Here is a 27,279-nt window from a genome sequence, read left to right as displayed (position 1 = left end):
TAGGGACAGAATTAAGTATCTCTATTACTCTCACAATCACCAACAATTCTCATGTTATTGCTTTTATGGAACGATGGCGACTTTAATGACAGACTCAGAAGGTATACTCCTTCCAAATCTCTGATATCATTTAACATACCTCTAATAGGATTTAATTAAGGATTTACCAAAGATACATTTTTTTAAAAAATTGCACAAAATGAGACCTAGAATCTCAGAATAAGAGCCGAGAAATATATATACGTCAATTTGAACAAACCTATATGCAAATAGACTTAGTTTAATTATGAGATTTAGCCAAGCGTGATTATCATCTACTAAATGTAGGTCGTAATTTATTTTTATTGAATAACTTGACTATACTTTCAACAATTTATTTTAGCAATTAACTAGAATGATATTCATAAAGTATAAGACCGCAGAATATAATCGTCTAATAAATTATATATTTATTTTTTTGTGTTTATTTGTGGTACAATCAGCGCGTTGGCGCTGTAAGTAACAATGATAGAAGTGAATGGTAGATAGAAACGAGTGGAGAAGTTACTCCAGTGGTAACACTCCGAAAAACTAGACTGTTAGTCACTCTCTTCACTTGAGAGAAGATCACGAGGCCACTGACTCTTAAGGCGTCTTGTTCGGGTTATCAGGAAGAGTTCTAGAAGAAAGATATTGAGCTAGAGGATTTTTGCATGTGATTGCAGATTGACGTAGAGTTTCCTGTATCCTGAATCATAAAAGGAATGTTAAGGTCGATTTGTATAGTCAGGATGGACACATAAAATGGAGCGTGTACAACAGTTCGAAGTATTTTAGATTGTACGAGTAGAGATTAAATCCTTTGGACATTGGAGCGTTTGGTTGAACCCCATACCACTAGTCCATACGCCCAGATGGGTTTTATAGTAGAAGTGTAAATTAGTCTTCTGTTGTCTAGAGACAGTTTCGATCTATCGTCCAAGAGAGATCCCAGAACGAGGGTCATCCAATAATTAAACAGATCAATAGCTGTACTCCAGAAATGGTTTGTTAAAATTATCAGATATTAGGTTCAGCTTACCACGTAATTACCTTTCATTTTTACGCCTTCGTTACTGTTAAACTTCATAGCCCTGCATAAATATGTACAATTAACGTACTCGTTTACCTTTACACTTCTGCATTACTACAGGGTGTTATGCATTTCTTTCAATTTTCGAATTGCTGTATCTCCTATCATAATAGTGATAGCCCGGCGTAATTAAATACAAATTTAGTACACGTTTACCTTTACACTTCTGCAAAATTACAGCTTTCTATCTCAATTTTTGTAGGCGATATAAGGTGACAAAGTTTGGGTGTTATGCATTTCCTTCAAGTTTCGAATTGCTGCACCTCCTCTCATAATGGTGATAGACCGGCGTAATTAAGTACAATTAGAGTAACCGTTTACCTTTGCACTTATGCATAACTACAGCTTTCTATCTCAATTCTTGTAGGCGATATGAGGTGGCAAATTTTAGGTGTTATGCATTTCTTTCAATTTTCGAATTGCTGTATCTCTTCTCAAAATAATGATAACCCGGCGTAATTAGGTACAATTAGAGTACTCCGTTACCTTTACACTTATGCATAACTACAGCTTTCTATCTCAATTTTTGTAGCCGATATGAGGTGACAAATTTTGGTGTTATCCATTTCCTTCAAATTTCGAATTGCTGAATCTCCTCTCATAACAGTGATAGACCCGGCGTAATTAGGTACAATTATAGTAATCGTTAACCTTTACACTTCTGCATAAATACAGCTTCCTATCTCAATTTCTGTAGGCGATATGAGGCGACAAATTTTGGGTGTTTTGCATTTCCTTCAAACTTCGAATTGCTGTATCTCCACTCATAATAGTGATAGCCCGGCGTAATTAGGTACAATTAGAGTACTCCGTTACCTTTACACTTATGCATAACTACAGCTTTCTATCTCAATTTTTGTAGGCGATATGAGGCGACAAATTTTGGGTGTTTTGCATTTCCTTCAAATTTCGAATTGCTGTATCTCCACTCATAATAGTGATAGCCCGGCGTAATTAGGTACAATTAGAGTACTCCGTTACCTTTACACTTATGCATAACTACAGCTTTCTATCTCAATTTTTGTAGGCGATATGAGCTCGCAAGTTTTGGGTGTTATGCATTTCCTTCAAATTTCGAATTGCTGTATCTCCACTCATAATAGTGATAGCCCGGCGTAATTAGGTACAATTAGAGTACTCCGTTACCTTTACACTTATGCATAACTACAGCTTTCTATCTCAATTTTTGTAGGCGATATGAGCTGGCAATTTTTGGGTGCTATGCATTTCCTTCAAATTTCGAATTGCTTTATCATCTCTCATAATAGTGACAGCCCGGCGTAATTAGGTACAATTAGAATACTCCTTTATCTTTACACTTCTGCATAACTACAGCTTTCTATCTCAATTTTTGTAGGCGATATGAGGTGACAAATTTTGGGAGTTCTGCATTTCCTTCAAATTTCGAATTGCTGTATCTCCACTCATAATAGTGATAGCCCGGCGTAATTAGGTACAATTAGAGTACTACGTTACCTTTACACTTATGCATAATAACAGCTTTCTATCTCAATTTTTGTAGGCGATATGACCTCGCAAGTTTTGGGTGTTATGCATTTCCTTCAAATTTCGAATTGCTGTATCTCCACTCATAATAGTGATAGCCCGGCGTAATTAGGTACAATTAGAGTACTACGTTACCTTTACACTTATGCATAATAACAGCTTTCTATCTCAATTTTTGTAGGCGATATGAGCTCGCAAGTTTTGGGTGTTATGCATTTCCTTCAAATTTCGAATTGCTGTATCTCCACTCATAATAGTGATAGCCCGGCGTAATTAGGTACAATTAGAGTACTACGTTACCTTTACACTTATGCATAATAACAGCTTTCTATCTCAATTTTTGTAGGCGATATGAGCTCGCAAGTTTTGGGTGTTATGCATTTCCTTCAAATTTCGAATTGCTGTATCTCCTCTCATAATAGTGATAGCCCGGCGTAATTAGGTACAATTAGAGTACTCCGTTACCTTTACACTTATGCATAAGTACAGCTTTCTATTTCCATTTTTGTAGGTGATATGAGGTGGCAAATTTTGGGTGTTATGTATTTCCTTCAAATTTCGAATTGCTGTATCTCCTCTCATAATAGTGATAGCCCGGAGTAATTAAGTACAATTAGAGTACTCCGTTACCTTTACACTTATGCATAACTACAGCTTTCTACCTCAATTTTTGTAGGCGATATAAGGTGACAAAGTTTGGGTTTTATGCGTTTCCTTTAAGTTTCGAATTGCTGTATCTGCTCTCATAATAGTGATAGCCCGGCTGAATTAAATACAATTAGAGTACACCTTCATCTTTACACTTCTGCATGACTACAGCTTTCTATCTCAATTTTTGTAGGCGATATGAGGTGGCAAATTTTGGGTGTTATGTATTTCCTTCAAATTTCGAATTGCTGTATCTCCTCTCATAATAGTGATAGCCCGTCGTAATTAAGTACAATTAGAGTAACCGTTTACCTTTGCACTTATGCATAACTACAGCTTTCTATCTCAATTTTTGTAGGCGATATGAGCTGGCAATTTTTGGGTGTTATGCATTTCCTTCAAATTTCGAATTGCTGTATCTCCTCTCTTAATAGTGATAGCCCGGAGTAATTAAGTACAATTATAGTACACGTTTACCTATACACTTCCGCAAAACTACAGCTTTCTATCTCAATTTTTGTAGGGGATATAAGGTGACAAAATTTGGGTGTTATGCATTTCCTTCAGATTTCGAATTAGAGTACTCCTTTACCTTCAAATTTCGAATTGCTGTATCTGCTATCATAATAGTGATAGCCCGGCTGAATTAAATACAATTAGAGTACACCTTCATCTTTACACTTCTGCATGACTACAGCTTTCTATCTCAATTTTTGTAGGCGATATGAGGTGGCAAATTTTGGGTGTTATGTATTTCCTTCAAATTTCGAATTGCTGTATCTCCTCTCATAATAGTGATAGCCCGGAGTAATTAGGTACAATTAGAGTACTCCGTTACCTTTACACTTATGCATAACTACAGCTTTCTACCTCAATTTTTGTAGGCGATATAAGGTGACAAAGTTTGGGTTTTATGCGTTTCCTTTAAGTTTCGAATTGCTGTATCTCCTCTCATAATAGTGATAGCCCGTCGTAATTAAGTACAATTAGAGTAACCGTTTACCTTTGCACTTATGCATAACTACAGCTTTCTATCTCAATTTTTGTAGGCGATATGAGCTGGCAATTTTTGGGTGTTATGCATTTCCTTCAAATTTCGAATTGCTGTATCTCCTCTCATAATAGTGATAGCCCGGAGTAATTAAGTACAATTATAGTACACGTTTACCTTTACACTTCTGCATAACTACAGCTTTCTATCTCAATTTTTGTAGGCGATATGAGCTGGCAATTTTTGGGTGTTATGCATTTCCTTCAAATTTCGAATTGCTGTATCTGCTATCATAATAGTGATAGCCCGGCTGAATTAAATACAATTAGAGTACACCTTCATCTTTACACTTCTGCATGACTACAGCTTTCTATCTCAATTTTTGTAGGCAATATGATGTGACAAAATTTGCGAGTTATGTATTTTTTCAAATTTAAAATTGCTGTATCTCCTCTCATAATAGCGATAGCCAGGCGTAATTAAATACAAATTTAGTAACCGTTTACCTTTGCACTTATGCATAACTACAGCTTTCTATCTCAATCCTTGTAGGCGATATGAGGTGGGAAATTTTGGGTGTTATGCATTTCCTTCAAATTATGAATTGCTGTATCTCCTCTGATAATAGGGATAGCCCGGCGTAATTAGGTACAATTAGAATACTCGTTTACCTTTACACTTATGCATAACTACAGCTTTCTATCTCAATTTTTGTAGGCGATATGAGCTGGCAATTTTCGGGTGTTATGCATTTCCTTCAAATTTCGAATTGCTGTATCTCCTCTCATAATAGTGATAGCCCGGAGTAATTAAGTACAATTATAGTACACGTTTACCTTTAAACTTCAGCATTACTACAGCTTTCTATCTCAGTTTTTGTTGGCAATATGATGTGTCAAAGTTTTGGAGTTATGTATTTCTTTGAAATTTCGAATTGCTGTGTCTCCTCTCAGAATAGTGATAGCCCGGCGTAATTAGGTACAATTAGAATACTCGTTTACCTTTACACTTATGCATAACTACAGCTTTCTATCTCAATTTTTGTAGGCGATATGAGGTGACAAATTTTGTGTTATGCATTTCCTTGAAATTTCGAATTGTTGTATCTCCTCTCATAATAGTTATAGCCCGGCGTAATTAGGTACAATTAGAGTACTCCTTTACCTTTACACTTATGCGAAATTACAGCTTTCTATCTCAATTTTTGCAGGCAATACAATGTGACAAAATTTGGGAGTTATGAATTTCTTTCAAATTTCGAATTGTTGTATCTCCTCTCATAATATCGATAGCCCGTCGTAATTAAGTACTATTATAGTACTCGTTTACGTTTACACTTCTGCATTACTACAGCTTTCTATGTCAATTTTTGTAGGGGATATAAGTTAATTAATTTTTTGAGGTTTTGAGTTTCTTTCATATATCGAATTGGTGTATCGCCAGTCCTATTGGTATACATTACAATGGTGTTTCGCCCGTCGCTCCAAGGTGATCGTACCTTACATTATATTTTATTACCCTGTACGCATGCAGCTTCGGCCTCAAGTCCCGATCTTAGTTTGGGTAGGGATCTGGGGGATCAGGAAAGTGGAGTAGACAGGATCAAAGGGTCGATAGATGCAAGGATTAGCAGGGATACTACCATTATGGCCTATGTGTACTGTGTAAATGTTATGTTACTCATTTTCATGTTTTTAGGCTGGGATACCCGCAGATGTCGCCAAGTACCCTGAAGTAGTGGCTAATCCACTTCCTTGTACGAGGAATAACTGTTCTGTATAAATATTTCCCTAATTTTTTTTATTCTAGCTTAACTTTGCCCAAATTGGGGCTCAGGCCTCTCCCCCTTTTCTTGTATTTTTCTTTATCTTTTGTGCCTATCTTGCCCATTTTTGACAACAGAAGAGATTAAGTTCGGCGCTCCCATCTAGGACACTGTCTACTTTTTCTATTTCTATTCTATTACACACCATTCAGTCACTAACTTTGTCCATCTATAACTTCCATAAGACACAAATGTTTAATTTTTGCTTATACCGGAAGTATCTTGAAGCTTACTATAAGTATAATTCGATTATATGAGCTTTTCTGATCATTGACCACTTTAATGTTCTATAGTGTTCTTATATTCATTACATTCAAGTTTTTATTGACTTTAAAAACTACAAATTCTCTTTATCATAAAATTAGGGAAAAAATACCTGTTGCAGCATTAACTAATTAAATATCGATAATAATGTTTAACAATTAATAACTCGAAGCATAAATGAAAATAAAAGTGTATTTAACACCAAATAAGTAGTTAATAAAAGGGTGGATAGATAGCGTTAGCTACACTGTTTCAAGTGAGGTGAGAATTAATTGTTAATTTCTTTTGTATTTTGTGTTTGGGGGGGGGGGAATTACTTTAATATATGTTTCTAATGTGTATTTTTGGGACATTATGCATTATTACCACCTAAGTAATTTTAATAAATTAAATAAATAAATAAAATAAAATAAATCTATGTTTTCTGGAAAATATACGAGGTTAGAAATGACAAGGTAAGACAGAATCTTTTGAGATCGCATGATTTACTTCAATATTAAATTTTTTTCTTTATATTTTGAGATAGCCATTTCAAAAACTTCTTTTTTCTTTTTTTTAATTTTTTTTCGTTATTTACAATCTGTATAATATACTATACAATAAGTAATTAGGGAGATTGAAGTATAAAGGCGTGAAAGGCAGGAGGAAAGAAACTGCCCAGCGGTAGCACTTTCTACAGGATATGATTTTTAGGCCTTCAGACTGCGAGGAAGTCGCGGGGACACTGGCGATTCAGTATTAGGGATGTCAGAGGAGGCGAAAGACTGTACAAGAGGATTAGAGCTAGTCGAGAGAGCAGTATGGAATTTTTGGTATTTAGTCTTGGCGAGTTGGTCTATGAAGGGAATGTTGTGGTCGATGTGAAGAGTGAGGTTAGTCCACCGTAGAAAGGAGCGTCAGCTATCTGTAGTTTTGATTGAAATGTCTTGTACTGTCCGTATGTTTGTAGGTTAGGCTGAACCCCACAGCTCTAGTCCGTAAGTCCACATAGGTTTGAGGATAGTACTGTATATTAAGCGTTTGAGATCAATGGGTAATTTAGAGCGTCGTCCAAGAAGTCTGTAAAGCAGTTTCGTACGTTTCGTCATTGCCATTTCAAAAACTAAAATATATTTTCTCAAATTTAGAATTTTGAGTTCATATTTAAGTTTTGTTTTTCTTGTTTATTGATAGATCGCAGTGGTTAAATAATAACTCACATAAATGACGCTTGACGAATAACTCCGTTAGAGTGCCTTTTTTTTTAACTATTTGCATTATTGTATAAGATTGTCTTAAGGCTACTGGCTTCAAGCGACGCCTTGTGCTTTCTTGAAGAACGCTTTTGGAGAATGATAAAAGAATTAAAAAGAATCTGGAGCGATTCTCATTTAGAACACGTTTGCCATCTAGTACTAGAGGGAGCTGCATCACATGAAGATACAACACAGACACAAACAGAAATTCATAAAGGCTTCCACAAATTATTAAATAAATAAAAAAAAAATAAATAATATACATAGTAGAGGGCGCCACGGTAGCCGACCGGTTATAGGCTAGACTCGCAAAGCTAAGATGTATTGTTGGTTTAGTGGGTTCTACTCCTGGTCTCTAGGTCTTGGATTTTATTTAATGGTTAATATGAGAAATTTACAGTAAAGTATGTTAGGCGGTGGTAGGCTTGACCCGCAAAGCTAAGATGTATTGTTGGTTTAGTGGGTTCTACTCCTGGTCTGTAGGTCTTGGATTTTATTTAATGTTTAATATGAGAGATTTATAGTAGTATTGTTAGGCGGTTTGTAGGCTAGACCCGCAAAGCTAAGATGTATTGTTGGTTTAGTGGGTTCTACTCCTGGTCTGTAGGTCTTGGATTTTATTTAATGTTTAATATGAGAGATTTATAGTAGTATTGTTAGGTGGTTATAGGCTAGACCCGCAAAGCTAAGATGTATTGTTGGTTTAGTGGGTTCTACTCCTGGTCTGTAGGTCTTGGATTTTATTTAATGTTTAATATGAGAGATTTATAGTAGTATTGTTAGGCGGTTTGTAGGCTAGACCCGCAAAGCTAAGATGTATTGTTGGTTTAGTGGGTTCTTCTCCTGGTCTGTAGGTCTTGGATTTTATTTAATGTTTAATATGAGAGATTTATAGTAGTATTGTTAGGCGGTTTGTAGGCTAGACCCGCAAAGCTAAGATGTATTGTTGGTTTAGTGGGTTCTACTCCTGGTCTCTAGGTCTTGGATTTTATTTAATGTTTAATATGAGAGATTTACAGTAAAGTACTCGTATGTTTGCTAGTCGCCTCCGTCCACGACACCTACTTGGTAGTTGGACGTTAAGCCCCGCCTGGAAAAATAGGCGATTACTTTACTTTACTATAGTAAGATGCTAAGGGGTTCGCATGAATGAAAAGGCATGAGTGGAGTTGTGTTTTTTTTTTGGTATCTAGATTTTTGGTATCAAATCGGAAACGGAAGGATTATTAAGGTTGTTATGGATGCTAAAGTTGGGGAGGCAAAAAAGGGAGCTTCGGTGATTGCCAAGGGTCGAATAACTAATTGTCCATTAAATCTGTCTTTTGGTTTTTACTTTTAGTTTGGAGTGTATTTCTGGTAAACGTTGCAAATAGTTTGGTTTCAATAGGTTTCCTGACTGGCTAAAGGCTAAATATAATCCCAGACATTGTACTTTGTCTGCTTTACTCCGGGATACTACCGTTTTCGGATAGTTGTATGTTAAAGTCAGCAATATCATTGCTTTTATCCTGTGTAGCTCTCATATTTTGTTGTATCCATGACCGGTTTTGGATGGATGTTAATCCATCACCAGTATGGTGAAGAGATTTCGTCTTCACTTACGTCACCATCTTGCTGAATCTATTCTGCATGATGGATGAAATACCGATACCGGTCAACGGTACAATGGACTTGCATGCTATGACGGATAGAATCAATGATAGCTTCGGTTGCTTAGTACCCTGATAACAGGGTTTCCTTACTCTTGAGCGGAGCCGAATGGTTTCCTTCACCTCTAGCCGGTAGTACGGTAAAAAAATATCAAATTAGAACGCCAGACTTTCTCTTACTGGAGTAATAAATGAGAAAGTAACCATTAGCGTATATTCAAGAACTTTAAATAGAAATAATTGCGTAAATTAAAATATTACTGCAACCTCTTTGTTTCTTTAATTACTTCGACTTGAACCAAAATACTGTCGAGAGACCTGCTGACCAACATTAGAAACAGTTATATAACTACTATATCTTTATTTTCACACATTATTTCGGCCTTTAATTTTGATTTCATTACAAACTTTAAAGAAAGCCTTCAATTATTTAATAGAACGTAATAAAAATTATAATTGTTTTGTCTTTTTCTAATTAATATTACAACATAATTTGTTTACATTCTCCCACCAACACTAGTTGAGTAGTTATAAGAATTCATTAAATAAAATAATATTCATTCAACAATAATTAATGTTGACGTTCACTTTTAACTCAATGGAGGAGTTAGTTATTGTTAGTACCACGATAGCCGAGCGGTTAAAATACTAGACCCGCAAAGCTAATATGTATTGCGGTAAAGTGTAGGTTCGATTCTTAGTCTCGACATTATTATAACCTAATCTAGCCTAGTCCAGCAAGTGTAATGCGAGACGAAAACCGGAGTGTACCCGATATCTCCCTAATATATGGTCAATACGAGAAGAAGAAAAATATTCCGGAACCTACAGGTGGCGGAATACTCTTTTAAAGGGGTGAAAGAATTTAAATAACTTGGGGACAGTTTTAACCTCTAATAACAGTATTAGGGAAGATCTGTGTGAGAGAATCGCAGCCGGTAATAGATGTCTCTGGGCGCTGCAGCCTTGCTTTTAAATGGAAATGCTTGTCCCGAGCTATAAAGTTAAGAATATACCAAATGATACTGCGGCCAATCGTTACCTACGGTTCGGAAGCATGGGTATTAACCAAAGCGAACAACGGACGAACAAAGGTTGTGCAGGTGGGAAAAGAAAAGTATTAAGAAGGATTTTCGGATCTGTAAGGACGCAAGATGGTTATAAAATATCAGGACTGTTCTGTGAGCCTGATATAGTAGCCACTATAAAGTCTGGTAGACTATGATGGCTGCGACATTTGCACCGAATGGTGGAGACGAGAGGTCCCAGGAAAGCTCTATATGGACACCCTGGTGAAAAAGGCCTCGACTAGGATGGTTGAACGATGTACAGGACGATTTGGAAGCCCTTGGTCAGCAAAGTTGGAGAACATCGGCAAGAGACAGAGATAGGTGGAGAGCTGTAGTGGCTGAGGCTTCATGGACCGTTATAGCCGATATCTCTTTACACCGAACTGTTTATTCTAACCTCTGATGATGGTTGAAAATCCGAAACCGATCACGAATAAACATGCGTGCTTCGATGAACAAAGCCACTGCGGACTTTAACCCACATATTCAACATTATCTTTCAACATTTAACAACCACCGGTACTTTTATTTGAAAGCATCTTATTTTTTTTATCATTTAAGCCGGGTTTTGACTACTTACTTAAAGTACTGTTTCAGAATAGTGCATGGTTCTGTTTCCTCTTATTTTTCCTAGGTAACCCTTCTTGGTTTAAAACCCTTCACTCAGAGAAAAATTGGATTTATTAGGGGTTCTTGGATTAAGATTTCTGCAACAGAATCTCAGTACTTCAGTGAAAATATTGAAGCCACACAAATATTCTGTCCAAATGCTAAATTTAAAAAAAAGAAGAAGTTAATTATGCAAATTTAGGAATAGAAGAAAAGTCAGCGTTCTCAAGATATTTCTAATTATCATTTTCATTATAAAGCTTTCCTCTTCTCCTCATCTGCACTGATATCCTTCCATTTTCTAAAATTACCATTCAATTCAATGATTTATAACAACGTATTAACTTTTTCTAATGTTCTCACAGAGAAGTTTGTTGAAATTTTCATGTTTTTCCGGAGAAAAAAATTTTGAATTATGTTTTTCCAAGGATAGATTTTCATTTAGTATTCATAAAAAAAAAAGATCTTTAGATTAATTTAAGTAAACTCTCAATTAATTGATAATTTTCTCATTTTTCGAAAATACTGAGCACCTTCCGTTTATGATATCCGTTTATTTTATTAATACAAGTTTTTACGTCGGATATCTATAAGATCAGAATAAATGGTAACAGTTCGGCCATCAGAGGAGATTTGAGAAATAATTTTTCAATTTAATGTACTAAAAGTGTACTCATTATTTTCCAATCTTTGCGTTTTCTACTCTGAATGACAGGTGTCTAAGTCTTGGAAACCTTTATTTTCCATTATTTGCCAAACTTTTCGGCATGATGTATGCACTTATCACTGGCTCTGGTAGATATCCTCATTTAATCTCATGTACCATTTTCTTCTTTTTACTTTATTTTACTATTTATAATGTAAATTTTATATTTTTGAATATAGTTCTTAAATTAATTTATTATTAAATTGCACGTTTGTCAAAAAAATCGTACTGGATTTGATGTTTTTGATCAATTTTATTCTTATGGTAGGTGAATTCTTTTCATAATGACGACGCTGTTTTGCCCCCTATTTTTTTTTGCAATTAATCACAGATTTCTGCATCAATTTTTAAAATAATCACTATTCATCGTATACCTTTCGAAAGGCGATTGAATGTAGATGTTTTTCCTGAATAGTGCACGTTTTTTTTACATATATAATATTTTTGAGAAAAATGAAGTCGAAAGTTTTGGAGGAAAAAAAAATTAGAAACTCGCTATTTCTTATGTTTGGGCCACAAAGTAAAAATACTTAATATTATTATTTTGAAATAAAAATTAGCTCTTTTAAAAGAAAATTTAACCTTCTTTCTAATGAGCTCATTGAAATCGCTGTAGCTTTAAAAGTTTGAAAAATATAGAGTACTATTTGCTAAAATGTAGTAATACCTTGAAAAAATACATAAAATTAAAAATATCTATAAAACGGGAGCTGAATCAAGCCATAGTTTATATGGAATTTTTTTGTTGCAAATGATGCCCAGAATCGCCTCCCGAAGTTTCGACCTCTCCTCCTCCGTGTTCACCCTGTATTTGGTTAGCTATTTGTGCTTTTGGTGAGTAATTTTTGAGGTAGGATCTTGGTTACTTACTTTCTTTTGCCTGCAACCCTAAGGTGTTGAACATTGTGGTCCATTACTAAGCCTGTGATTTCTATACTGTTATTCCCTATTTCTCTAGTGTTGTTTTTGTAACCATAATTAATCCCTGTAAAGGGACAGCCGATTAACACTTACAAACGTTACAAAATTCCCTAAAAAAAAAAAAAAAAAACGTCAATCCCACCAAACATTGTTTTATCTCCTTATTTATTGAATGATTCTCCCAGTAAATAGCAACTGCCAATTTCCATGGCCACTTGTAATTTTTGTAGTGCACCTCACTGTACTATACTACAAAAATGCATATTAAAAAAGTCGCGTATTCTGAAAAAAACAAATCAGTTGGAGGGAGTAGAATTATTCGGGGTGGAGGCCAACAAGCTAAGATCCAAGCTAAGGTAGGTTATAGCATAGGTATCTTCAGTCCTTTATCTGCTATCCCAGTCGTAACACATCTTTAGAGTCATGTAAGTGAAAATTAATTTTTTTCATAATTTTTGGTTTTCCATTTTAAAATCTTTCTTATTTCTAAAAATATTTTCAAGATTTTTTTTAATAAATAAAAATTATCTTGAAATCTTAATAGGTTATTTATTTAAAACGGCTTCATTATCAAGTCAAGGCTTTATGAAGGTCTTCTCTCCTCTTTTTCTTTCCTTTAATAACATAAATTACGTAATTTCAAAATAAAATTTTTGTTATGTTATTCAATAAATAATAATTTAAAATCCAAATTGAAACTCTTTTTTCAACTTTCTCTCGAATGTTTAGACTCTACTCTCCAAATTTTAGAAACAATAATATTTAACGCGTCATGCAGGCTGTAAAAAACGGTACTTTAAGCACTTAGTGTGCTGTAGAGAGAAGTTCACCCTTCAAAAAGTTATTGGACTTTTGTTTTAAGTAAAAAAAAAACAATAATATTAATTCATTTTGTGAAGTTTTACATTTAGTTTCTACCCGCGAAGCTAATAAGCATTGTGGTACTGGGCTCGATTCCCGGTCTAGAGGCCTTGGATTTTATTTAATGTTTAATATGAGAAATTTATAGTAAAGTATTGTTAGGCGGTTATAGACTAGACCCGCGAAGCTAATATGCATTGTTGTACTGGGTTCGATTCCCGGTCTAGAGGCCTTGGATTTTATTTAATGGTTAATATGAGAAATTTATAGTAAAGTATGTTTGGCGGGTATAGGCTAGACCCGCGAAGCTAAGATGTATTGTTGGTTTAGTGGGTTCGATTCCCTAGTCTAGGCCTTGGATTTTATTTAATGGTTAATATGAGAAATTTATAGTAAAGTATTGTTAGGCGGTTATAGACTAGACCCGCGAAGCTAATATGCATTGTGGTACTGGGTTCGATTCCCGGTCTAGAGGCCTTGGATTTTATTTAATGGTTAATATGAGAAATTTATAGTAAAGTACGTTTGGCGGGTATAGGCTAGACCCGCGAAGCTAAAATGTATTGTTGGTTTAGTGGGCTCGATTCCCGGTCTAGAGGCCTTGGATTTTATTTAATGGTTAAATGAGAAATAGTAAAGTATGTTTGCTAGTCGCCTCCGTCCACGACACCTAGTAAATAGTAGTTGGACGTTAAGCCCCGCCTGGAAAAAATAGGCAATTACTTTAGTTTCTGGCATTTAATTTGAACTTAGAATTTACGCAACAAATTCTATCTCCATTAAAAGTACCTAAAAAGTAGAACCGTCCATGAGAATGGATCTTTTTTTTTTTCTCCAGCAATTGCTTGGAAGTTACCAGCTTCTTGACAGTGTCACATCTCGTCCCAGTAGCTGAATTCGAATCCAAGATTTCCAAATGGGAATCCAGAGTACGTTAATCATTTAGATTAGATTAGATTGCTTTAGACGGGCGGTTCCACCAGAAAGCGGAAGGAACGCAGGCAATTCAAAATGCCCATTGTTCCCCGCCCACCCCTCATCTCATGAGAGATACCAGGGCTTTAAAACCAACAAATCCGGCTAAAGATTGTCAGATGCCAATACAATAAACCAATAAAGTAGCAACAGGACACTAGGGAGCATGGCGACTCAATCGCTACAGTGCACTGGGATAAACCTAGAGAGTTCTGGTAAAGATAACCAGATACCACATTCTCCGTTAGGGAAACCCCCGAAGACGAGGAATCTTAGTTTTAGAATAAACTGGACACACCTCAACGAAGTGCCGCACAGTCTCTCATTGGACTCACCACAGCCAGCGAAGATTGGCGAGACTGGGTAAGGCCGCATTTGAAAAGATTGGTACGCTAAATTCGCATGTCCACTCAACCAACCTGAACCAACTGGCGGATCCTGGTTACCTGCTAAAACCAACCATATCCGTTTTTCGACAGGCCAAGGAATTTCCTTAGCTCGGGATCTCCACCGTTCCTTCCAAAATCCACTGCTCTGTACTACAACGTCGATAGGATACAGGGTACGTTAATCATTTAGCTAATCCCCTCTTAACTATCTGATCTAATCAATTATCAGGTCACATTAAATGTCCTTGTAGGATAGAGAGAGAGATATTAAGCAAAGTTTCAGCTTTTTTTTTTTTTTTAAGGCAATTCAGTAAAAAGTTCAGCAATTTCTGCTGGACATGTTTTCTGTAAAATGTTTAGTACACCTAGACTGACAGCTGATGTTGGTGGGGGATGGTTAAACGACATGTCAAATTAGATCCTGTAATTTTTAAGCCCAAAATTGTACTTCCGCTGAAAACGCGATTTTTTATTTAAAAAAAGTCCATATTTCCTGAAACCGGTCTATAGAATTGTGGTGCTCAACCTGCAAATTGGTAAAATTAATATTGTGATTAAGTTGGCAGCGCTGGATAATATTTTTGATTATATTCCTTCCCGGTTTCAGATTTCCATCCAACATCAGAGGTAGATTGATCACTTAAGTGTAGAGATTTCAACTTTTCGTATATTTCCGTTTAAACAGACTAAACTTAAGTCAGCAACTTGTAATATTTCGTGACTGTAACAAAAAAGTGAAATGGAAATCTCTACACCAAACAGATCAATTACCTCTGCAGATGGATGAAAATCCGAAACCGGTCAAGGGAAACAATAAACAACTGATAAAATCAAAAACAACAAAAAGAAAAAGTAACAGTTAATTTAAGAACCAGTTCTTGCGGTTAATGTTGACACTGCATTATTTTATTTAAATTTAAATTCCATAATAAACTCTTCACCTTTGAACTTCATCAATTATTAATGAACCGCCAGAAATTATTTCTTAAATTGCTTTATCAACTAATGAATCGAAGTTTCATGAAAATATATTTGTCGATTGACGCTATGGCGAAAAATGAAAGCAAAAATTAAATTTTGTATTTAAAAAAATGTTTTTTTCTTTCTTACGTCAAAGAAATATGTGTTAGCATTTATAACACTTTGGCAGAAGCATTATTTACTTATTTTTTTTAAATTTTATTTGGTTATTTCATAATTACCAAAAAGAGAATGTTAGGATGATTATTATAAAATAGGATTCCTCAGGACTTGCTAGATGCTGGGGTAAGGGGACCCACATAGAACGCGCAGGTACCCGTTTCCGTTTGTGAGTCCACGGATTTGTGCAACGAGGAAATGTTTTGCATGGAGCGGGCGCTTCGTAAGCTAAGAATTTTTGGTGGGGGCTTACACTAAATGGTTTATTCTCTCAAAGAAATCTCGAGATTAGAGATTTTGGTAACACTCGAATTTGCACTTGATTTAAATTAAGATTAGTTGGTGCAATAATTTTTGAGGAATATCAAAGCCTTGCAGTAAATGTCACACTATCAAAGTTTTTTTGGTGCTTTTGGGATTTGTGGTTGTGTCAGTAGTGAAAAATTAAGTATGAGTACTTATTTATTATATTTTTAATGCAAGCCTTTCCACAAAAACAAGATTTAAAATGCAAAATATTATAAATTTTAATCAATATGTGATTAGGTCTACAGTAGTGGATCACATCCGTCGTAACACGCATCTTTATTGTTTCCTTAACACGTTTCAGGCGTTCATCAATCAATTTAACGTTGATTGATCACGTTTTTCTTTTCTTTTTTGTGGAGATTTCAACCAAAACTTGACATTTCCATCTCACGCTACACTAGCCGCCTGAATAAGGGAGGTTACTACAGTGTTTATAAGTGTTACTCTGCAAACCAGAGTTATTGTGGTACTGGGTTCGATTCCCGGAGTCTAGGCCTTGGAATTTTTTACTTAATGGTTAATAAAAGAAATTTATAGTAAAGTATGTTAGGCGGTTATAGGCTAGTCCCGCAAAGCTAAGATGTATTGTTGGTTTAGTGGGTTCGATTTCCGGTCTCTAGGTTTTGGATTTTATTTAATGGTTAATATGAGAAATTTATAGTAAAGTATGTTAGGCGGTTATTGGCTAGTCCCGCAAAGCTAAGATGTATTGTTGGTTTAGTGGGTTCGACTCCCTGTCTCTAGGTTTTGTATTTTATTTAATGGTTAATATGAGAAATTTATAGTAAAGTATATTAGGCTGATATAGGCTATACCCGCAATGCTAAGATGTATTGTTGGTTTAGTGGGTTCGATTCCCAGGTCTCTAGGCCTAGGATTATATTTAATGGTTAATATGAGAAATTAACGCAATCCTAAGTACGTATTTAAGGGCTCTGCACTTTTATTGCATGTGCAATATTTTATAATTGTATTTTTTTCTGGAGGAAGTGCGCGAATTTAAAGCGGAAGACCTACTGAGTTTCGTAGTTTATTTCTACTAGGAAATAAATAATTAATAAATATTGATTATTAATACTGATAACTATTCAGCAATAATTTATTTAAATAATAATTATTCTCTTGTAAAAATAAAATTGGTATATTTAGTGTTGTTTTGGCGTCAATTGGGCGCTTCTTCTTTTAAAATACAACGCTAACTTCCAAATTCCAAAAATGGGTCAGGAATACAGTGAGCATGCGCGCTAGGACGGAGAAAATCATTGAAATTTTAGGCAAATTTATTTTTTAAAATAATTAATTATCTGGAATTGAATTGCTTTTCGAACTATTTCCATAATGTTGAACTGTGGGAATACATTCTCGCAACGGGATCGATAGTATTGTATCGTTTTTTTTACAACACATTTCCTTATTGCAGGTCGATTGTTCATGAATTACCATTCTAATTTTGTAACATTCATCTAATTTTCTTCTCTAATTAAATCATGGACCTCGCTTTATTATCCTCGTGATCATCTTCTACCGAAATTTCTTTACATTTAATTTTGGGCATTAAATTTAAGGCACTACGGTAGCCGAGCGGTGAGAGGCGACTCCCATAAAGCTTAGGATGTAAAGTAAAGTAAAGTAATTGCCTATTTTTTTCAGGCGGGCTTTACGTCCAACTACCAAATTAGGTGTCGTGGACGGAATCGACTAGCAAACATACTTTACTATAAATTTCTTTTATTAACTATTAAATAAAATGCAATGCCTAGACCGGGAATCGAACCCACTAAACCAACAACACATCTTAGCTTTGCGGGTCTCGCAGCTTAGGATGTATTTGTTGGTTTAGTGGGTTCCATTCTCGGTTTATATCTTGGATTTTATTTAATGGTTTATTTGAGAAATTTATAGATATGTTTTACAAAAAGGCCTTCGACTGCTACAACTAATTTAGTTATTGGACGTTTTCTTATTACATTTTTAACAATGGTTGCAGTTTTGTGGAACGTATCACACCAGATGTTTAACCGACTGAAAGAAATCCTGGACTTTACTAATTTTGGTGTAGGTACCATTATTGCTCTTATACGTCCAAATGTTCTTAAATCGTCATGTTAACATCACCCTAATCAGTAATGTCTAAAGACAAGCCTAAAGCAAAATATTAATTTAGACCGTGCAAGAAATTTGCTCAGTAATTACAGTTCATTGTCGAGATGATGGATCGAGAGTATACTGAGCAATGAAAGATGCCTGGAGGCGCCAATGTCCTCAGATGTTGACGCGCCTTAAATAAAAATAAAAAATACTTTAATTCCATTAATTCCCGTCCAATTCTCCCTCACTTTCCAATTTCTTAGCCAGAAAAAGTTGTCCTCAATTGTTGGATTGAAAAATTTTTCCCGCAGAGTAGGGGAAACTTTTATCAGTGATTACCATCAATGTGCTAGAGAAAACTGTTGCGACACAACATGGACATTCAAAGGGAAATCACTTTCACAGAAATATGTACACACACACTCACAAATAACTAATACCTTCCCCTACTGGTGCTAAGCTGTTGGGCAAATCCTCCTTAGATATGACCGTCATAAATCATTTCTTAATTTTAATTCAATCCTTGATATAAGTATTGCCTAAATCGTGCAGAAGCATACACCAAAATATCATTAAAATAGTTGATGACGATAGTTACTTGGGTTTAGCAAACCCAGAGGCAAATTCGAGCTTAACATCACCATATTCTCATTAACATTTATTATACGCTTTGATGACGTCTACATTCTAACTGCCACTGGCACTTATGGGAGCTAGAATATATTTAATACCGCAGTGGTGTGGCTTTAATAAGCAATCCCATCATCAATGTACACCACTTAGAAGTACATAAAAAAAATATATATATATTCCAAAAAATACACTTATATATGAAAATTAATAAAGTATTACTGAATATTTATTTTTACTTTATTGCATCATAATTAAACATGAATTTATGTAATATTTAAATCGGATCGTGGTCTATATATAGACTTTTTTTTTTTTTGTATTAGTAAATATTTCCTTTTTTTTTTTATGAACAGATAAGTATCAACAGGTGAATGCTACAGTGGTTAACCAATTAGGCTAACTGTCTATTACACTATTTAGGCGCTACAATTGTTTCAATATAAATCTAGAACGTACGCATTATGGCCTCTTTTTGTACCAAAAAAATTACGATATTGTATTGATTTCGGAAATGGGATCTTATCCGAAATATTATATTTTGATTTTTCATCATGTTTGTACACGTTCTCAGGCGCTGTGTAGTTTAGAGGTGAAGCTCGCAATGCATGGGTGTAATGCGGGACTAGGCTAGATTTTGCTCATTTTTAATTTTATTTCATATGATAAATTGTAAGCGAAAATTATCGAGAATAAAGGTAATCATACTGCATAACCTTTACCCTCCAATCGAGAAGTGTTCCCAAAACTTTGTTCTCGCGTCTTCTGAAGCATCATATCATATTTGAACTTTTCGTGATTCTCTATTTTCTGATTCAATAATTTGTGAAGATTAACATATTCGGTTTTCAAATTGTGCATTACCGATTTCCAAATCGATATACTACACAATCGTAATGCATCTTCTTACGAAGAGTAATAAAATTAAAAAAAAAAAAAAATCGATAATTTCTTAACATGCAGGTAAACATATTTTACAAGTTTTCATTTGGGAAGGGTAGTGAATAGGGAGGGAGCAAGGTTTTAGCAAGCGGTGTGGGGCGTCCAGGTTTCTGCAACGTTGATAGTAATCAACCGGCATCCAGCCAGTTACCAATCAACCTTCATCTCCGGCGATTGGGTCAGGCTTTTTATCGCTCTTATGTGAGTAGCAAAAGCTCATCATATTTTCCTCGTATATCATCACTAGCCTTTATGTTCTCTTTATCATTTAAAAAAGGCCACAATAAATTCAATTTTTTTTATTCTATAATTAAACATTTAAGGGGAAGGCATGCTGTTTACGCGATTGGTCGTAATCTCTTATTTACATTTTTCATTCTACAGCTGATTTTTTTTTAAAAATCGCAACTCGGGATTGGTCCTTTTTTTTAAATTAATAATTAAATAACTATCAACGGTATTTTCTTTTAAATTATCAAACTATTTGTTTGCATATTTGTTTCTAGACAACTACTTATAAAACTATTTGATTTTTAGTTTTTGAGCGAACGCAAATTTTCTCAGCTAACCTGGGGTACCATTACTTTCTTTACGCACATTAAAATCACCGGAAAATCTTTCTGTTAAACTAAAAGTACTTTCTTTAGTGTAAATATTATATTTATTTCCGCCACCCTGTATTCAAAATCTATTTATGTATGCATTTCATAATATGTTATTTTTCATATTTTAATTAATCTTACATGTATGAGGTAAGAAAAACAGTGTTTGCGATCTTCATCAATTTTTTCTGTATCTAGTTTTTCCTAGAGAAAATCCTTTTCTTTTTTTTTCTCGGTCCCCTTGAATCGAAATTAGAAAAAGAAATAGTTGCAGGTAGTTCAGAAATTAAAATTTGGATTGATCCTGTTTGGGTATCTGGCTGTAAATTTTTGCAAAGAAAAGGAGAGATACGTCACTTCCTTTTTCATCGTTTCAACGGTTTTCTTCTAACTTAGCGTGCACATTGGCATTTCCATTAAATCTACCAAATTTTTATCAAAAATATTCTATTAAAAGCAGTGCTGAGGAAGTGTTGCCAATTAACTTGTTTTTAATTGCCCATTTCCTGTGTAGTGTACGGTCTTAACGCTTCTTTTAAATGGTAAGATTAAATGGATTACGAAAATGCCGAGTTTTTTACGCAAATCTCAAAATTCCAGGAAGCTCTTGATGAAGGAATACCTCACTCACTTAACTGGAACTTCCGTTTTTTTTAGGGGGGGATTTTCAGTGCTAAGTTATATTTAGATATCATTGGATTACCCAAACTCTTAAAGTTTGAACTTACTTCTACGTTTCGTTTTTATGCTTGTTAGTTCAAACTTAAGCAGACCATTTTCTGAACATTCCCAATAAAAACTCCTTTTTGACGCGATCGCGTTACTTTTCTACTTAGTTTAAGACAGGAAAAAACAAACGTAAATAATATAAAACGGAACAAATTAATAAAGGTTCAAAAATAGAAATAAAAACAGCATTGATTATGTCCTGGCTTTGAAGTGTGTGTGTACTAGGAATGTTACAGCATGGTTATATTATTATAGGTTATCCAAGACACTTTTTCATAGTGATCTTTCTTAGAATTTCTTTGTTTTCTTCCTTATGACCTCATCATTTTTTTAATTTTAATTCTTTTTTTTTTTTAAATTATGTTTTTATCTTTGGTAAAATAATTTATGTTTATTACTTCGGCTTTTGGTTTTGGTACTTGTCCAAAAAAGAGAGGGTTACGATCATATCAAACTCTCAAAAAATTTTGGGTAGTTAACGTATTACCGGAAATTTAAAATTTATAATGTCTGTAAATTGTAAAAATCTGTTATGGGCACACGCATGACTTTTTTTTTTACTTACTGTTAACTTCTTCTTAACAAGTGATTGACTTATAGAGTAACATTTTAACTTATTGCTCAAAATGCCCAAAATGAATTTATTTGTCCAAAAGAAATATACAAATAAAGCATTTTTTTTTTATCTAAATAATGTTGAGAAATGTTTGAAGTTTAATTTAAGTTAATTGCCTATTTTTTATCTGGCGGGCTTTAAAGTCCAACTACCACAAATTAGGTGCCGTGGACGGAGGCGACTAGCAAACATACTTTACTATGAATTTCTCATATTAACAATTAAATAAAATCCAAGGCTTAAGACCGGGGTATCGAACCCACTAAACCAACAATACACCTTGGCTTTGCGGGTCTAGCCTATACCCGCCAAACATACTTTACTATAAAGTTCTCATATTAACAATTAAATAAAATCCAAGGCTTAAGACCGGGGAATCGAACCCACTAAACCAACAATACACCTTGGCTTTGCGGGTCTAGCATATAATCGCCTAGCATACTTTACTATAAAGTTCTCATATTAACAATTAAATAAAATCCAAGGCTTAAGACCGGGGAATCGAACCCACTAAACCAACAATACACCTTGGCTTTGCGGGTCTAGCATATAATCGCCTAGCATACTTTACTATAAAGTTCTCATATTATCCATTAAATAAAATCTAAGGCCTAGAGACCAGGAGTAGAACCCACTAAACCAACAATACACCTTGGCTTTGCGGGTCTAGCCTATAATCGCCTAACATACTTTACTATAAAGTTCTCATTTTAACCATTAAATAAAATCCAAGGCCTAGAGACAAGGAGTAGAACCCACTAAACCAACAATACACCTTGGCTTTGCGGGTCTAGCCTATATCCGCCTAACATACTTTACTATAAAGTTCTCATATTAACAATTAAATAAAATCGAAGGCCTAGAGACCAGGAGTAGAACCCACTAAACCAACAATACACCTTGGCTTTGCGGGTCTAGCCTATAATCGCCTAACATACTTTACTATAAAGTTCTCATTTTAACCATTAAATAAAATCCAAGGCCTAGAGACCAGGAGTAGAACCCACTAAACCAACAATACACCTTGGCTTTGCGGGTCTAGCCTATAATCGCCTAACATACTTTACTATAAAGTTCTCATTTTAACCATTAAATAAAATCCAAGGCCTAGAGACCAGGAGTAGAACCCACTAAACCAACAATACACCTTGGCTTTGCGGGTCTAGCCTATATCCGCCTAACATACTTTACTATAAAGTTCTCATATTAACAATTAAATAAAATCGAAGGCCTAGAGACCAGGAGTAGAACCCACTAAACCAACAATACACCTTGGCTTTGCGGGTCTAGCCTATAATCGCCTAACATACTTTACTATAAAGTTCTCATTTTAACCATTAAATAAAATCCAAGGCCTAGAGACCAGGAGTAGAACCCACTAAACCAACAATACACCTTGGCTTTGCGGGTCTAGCCTATAATCGCCTAACATACTTTACTATAAAGTTCTCATTTTAACCATTAAATAAAATCCAAGGCCTAGAGACCAGGAGTAGAACCCACTAAACCAACAATACACCTTGGCTTTGCGGGTCTAGCCTATATCCGCCTAACATACTTTACTATAAAGTTCTCATTTTAACCATTAAATAAAATCCAAGGCCTAGTGACCAGGAGTAGAACCCACTAAACCAGCAATACACCATGGCTTTGCGGGTCTAGCCTATAATCGCCTAACATACTTTACTATAAAGTTCTCATTTTAACCATTAAATAAAATCCAAGGCCTAGAGACCAGGAGTAGAACCCACTAAACCAACAATACACCTTGGCTTTGCGGGTCTAGCCTATAATCGCCTAACATACTTTACTATAAAGTTCTCATTTTAACCATTAAATAAAATCCAAGGCCTAGAGACCAGGAGTAGAACCCACTAAACCAACAATACACCTTGGCTTTGCGGGTCTAGCCTATAATCGCCTAACATACTTTACTATAAAGTTCTCATTTTAACCATTAAATAAAATCCAAGGCCTAGTGACCAGGAGTAGAACCCACTAAACCAACAATACACCTTGGCTTTGCGGGTCTAGCCTATAATCGCCTAACATACTTTACTATAAAGTTCTCATTTTAACCATTAAATAAAATCCAAGGCCTAGAGGCCAGGAGTAGAACCCACTAAACCAACAATACACCATGGCTTTGCGGGTCTAGCATATAATCGCCTAGCATACTTTACTATAAAGTTCTCATTTTAACCATTAAATAAAATCCAAGGCCTAAGACCGGGGGAATCGAAACCACTAAACCAACAATACATCTTATCTTTGCAGGTCTAGCCTATAATCGCCTAACATACTTTACTATAAAGTTCTCATTTTAACCATTAAATAAAATCCAAGGCCTAAGACCGGGGTAATCGAACCCACTAAACCAACAATACATCTCAGCTTTGCGGGTCTAGCCTCATAACCGCTCGGCTACTGCGTGGCGCCTAATGTTTGAAGAAATTTGCGAAAAAACAAAACTCAGAATTGTGAAAAATCAATTCTATAATGCGGAAATTTCCGGTCCTTTTTGTTGTTTTGGAAATTTTGAAATGGAAAACATTCCGGTAGTTTAGCTTCCTTTAAAACTGCCATTTATATCTATTTTATGGACTTATCACCTAATATTAATGATTATTAAGTACGTGAACCAAAATTTCAAATTGTAATTTTGACCGGAAAGCGAATAGATTACTTGGATTTCTCAAGAGTGATTGGTTAAGGAATATTGGTGGAGTTAACCAGGGTGCAGTGTAGCTTGTGGCTGGTGTCTAAACAAGGGATGGATATGGAATGAATATTCATTTAGTAGGATTTTCATTCGTATACCAAAAGGTTTGGTTGTTGTTGCTGCCCTTTCATACTTCCGTTCTAGAGGTAAATGATTTACAATTCTATGACATGGGTTGAGGGGTTTGCTGTGCAATTTTATCAGATACCCTAAATAGATTACTGAATGTTTTCTTAGTTTTCAAGAATAATTACTGAAAAAGTGCAATATTGAAGATAAGTCAATTAAAGTACGTAAACATTGAGCATAAATAATAAATAATAAATTAAATATTAATAGTTGAGAAGAGTCAATCACTAAATCAATTCCAGATTTTGATGTATCCAGGTATTAGATTTATTCAAATAAATTGCTTTATTACAATATTACTATATTTCTACTATCCAGGGTTTAAAGACAACAGTAAATTTGACGAAAAGTTGCCATTATTCTAGTTCCTGAATCCTTGATTCAATGAATTCACAAATAATTAAATCACAATGTTTCGCGAACAAATTGATTACTGATCGTATTCCAGGAATGCTTAAGATTAAAAAAAACAAGAAGAAGAGTGAAACTTGTCAATTAGTTGTTGAGTAATCCAGGTACAAACAACTGTAATTACCTGTGGTGCTTTCCTCCACATTTCAAACATCCTGTCTCTCCCGCCACCGGCTTTCAAGGTTCTAAAAAGCTGATAATGCCAAAATTTACATCTCTGTTTTTGCTTCTGTTTTTACGATTCTTGCGTTTTTTTACAACCTTGTTTTGCAACAAAAATTCTTTTAACTATAAGAACAAAAAAAAAAAGAAAAAAGTCCTCATTATCATTTATTTGGCTTACACCAGTATTTAATTTAATTTAATAAAATAAATTTTTCCTTACGATTTTCTCTAACTATAGAGGAAATTTTCTTTTCTTGGAAAAATTCTCTTGTAACATGACCGGACATTGCGTAGTAACACCCGTGAGTTTTATGCCGCGATTGAGCGCCTCTTTATTTGGCCACAGCACTGGAAGCCCATGGGATATCTCTCCACATCCAGCACTTGGCGCTTTTAGGGTTGTTTAGGACCAACATGCGTCATACCAAGCCATCTTACATCTTTAGCAGTAAGCCCCATCGCTCTAGGTATCCCCGGCCACGTTTTTCATTCATATTTGGGTTTCTTCTGTCTTGTGGTTGGTTGTATTAAGTTCATGTGGAGTTCTATCCATGATAAGCTATAAACGAAGTAGCGAGACCTGCAAAGTTAAAATGCATTGTGGTACTGGGTTCGATTTCCGGTCTTAGGCCCTGGATTTTATTTAATAATAGTTAATAAAAGAAATTTACAGTAAAGTATGTTTGCTAGTCGCCTCCGTCCACGACACCTAATTTGGTAGTTGGACGTTAACCCTGCCTGAAAAAATAGGCGATTACTTTACTTTATAAACGAAGTAAAGGTGAACGTATCCAATTTAGGGAGTTCAATTCAACTTTTAAATGTACCCAAAAATGTGAACAGAGTGCGAGACGGAAAGATACGTGAAGTCAAATCCTACCTATGATCATAGATGAAAGTTCGAAACCGCTTAGTGCCACAATACGCATTTTATCTGTCGTAGTAGATAAAAGATACCAATTAGAGTCTGAAAACATTCTACCATTTAATAGAACCATACAATTCAATTCAAAAAAATTGACCAACTTTTAGCTAGAATTTGTGAATTCTGATTTCCTACTGAAATTTAAAAAAGTATTATCAAATAAGTCCTTTCATAATTGATTTAAGTTTTACTCTACGATTAAAATCACCAAATATTATAAATAGAGAATTAACATTTAATCCACAAAGTTCATCAGGTTGTAATGCCTATTTTTTTCAGGCAGGCTTTGCTAAGTTCAACTTAGCTAATTAGGTGTCGTGGACCGAGGCGACTAACAAGCATACTTTACTGTAAATTTCTCTTATTAACAATTAAATAAAAAAAATGCAAGGCCTCTAGACCGGGGGGAATCGAACCCACTAAACCAACAATACACCTTAGCTTTGCGGGTCTAGTATTTTAACCGCTCGGCTATCTTGGCGTCTAAAGATTCAAGTAAATGTTACCATAACCAGTTGAAGAGTTGTAGTTTTCACTTTAATCATGTCGAATACAGTTTTTTCACAAAGTGGTAACCAGCCCTGCACTTTTAATCTACCATTTAGCTTTTCCCTTGTCAGCTGGATTTCCATTACGTCTGTTAGGTTGAGCTCAAATTATCTAAAAATTACTTACTTCATGACTATTTGTTCTTTAAACGTTGTTTCATCCATGTTTGTTCATGGAAACAAAATGAAAGTAACAATTTGGCGTTTCCAAATTAATTTTTCCTATTTTCTTAAAGAATTCTATTAATAGAAATTAAAATAATCAAAATATATTTTGATGTATAAATAAACATCGCACATGTTTGCGTAATTCGATTACCTTGGTCAGTCAGTTCCTCTTGAAGTCAATTATCGAATCATTCAATACGTCCCACCCGCCTCGCAATGCCTCAGAGCGATTTGATTTGTTCTTCAAATCAAAATACGTAAATAAATTTAAATATTCCTTTTTATTTAGTTACGGCAGTTTTTGTAGTTGTGTACATTTGTTTAAGCATAGTCGGCCTTGTCAGTTTTCAGTATTATTCTTCTGTTTTGCTAAGGCGGAATGTCTGGATCTTGGT

At 34.9% G+C, this 27,279-nt stretch overlaps 1 protein-coding gene across 3 annotated transcripts in view; it reads left to right on the top strand.

The window, feature by feature from the left end:
- LOC141457002 (very long chain fatty acid elongase 7-like) overlaps nucleotides 1–27,279 on the top strand; it is a 110,325-nt gene that overhangs the window by 29,347 nt on the left and 53,699 nt on the right. Inside the window, exon 1 of one of the 3 annotated variants that reach the window (XM_074133466.1) lies at nucleotides 12,889–12,960. The exons of 1 other annotated variant lie outside the window; for it this stretch is intronic. The gene's annotated coding sequence lies outside the window, so the exon portion shown is untranslated. Of the gene's footprint in view, nucleotides 1–12,888; nucleotides 12,961–19,942; nucleotides 20,071–27,279 lie in introns of those variants that run through there. One more of the 3 variants, XM_074133467.1, reaches the window with a different exon arrangement.

The sequence above is a fragment of the Rhodnius prolixus genome, unplaced genomic scaffold (genome assembly GCF_049639745.1).
Source record: "Rhodnius prolixus isolate KJV_2025 unplaced genomic scaffold, Rpr scaffold_10, whole genome shotgun sequence".
Taxonomy (NCBI): Eukaryota; Metazoa; Arthropoda; class Insecta; order Hemiptera; family Reduviidae; genus Rhodnius; species Rhodnius prolixus.
This window is presented reverse-complemented; position numbering and strand designations above follow the sequence as displayed.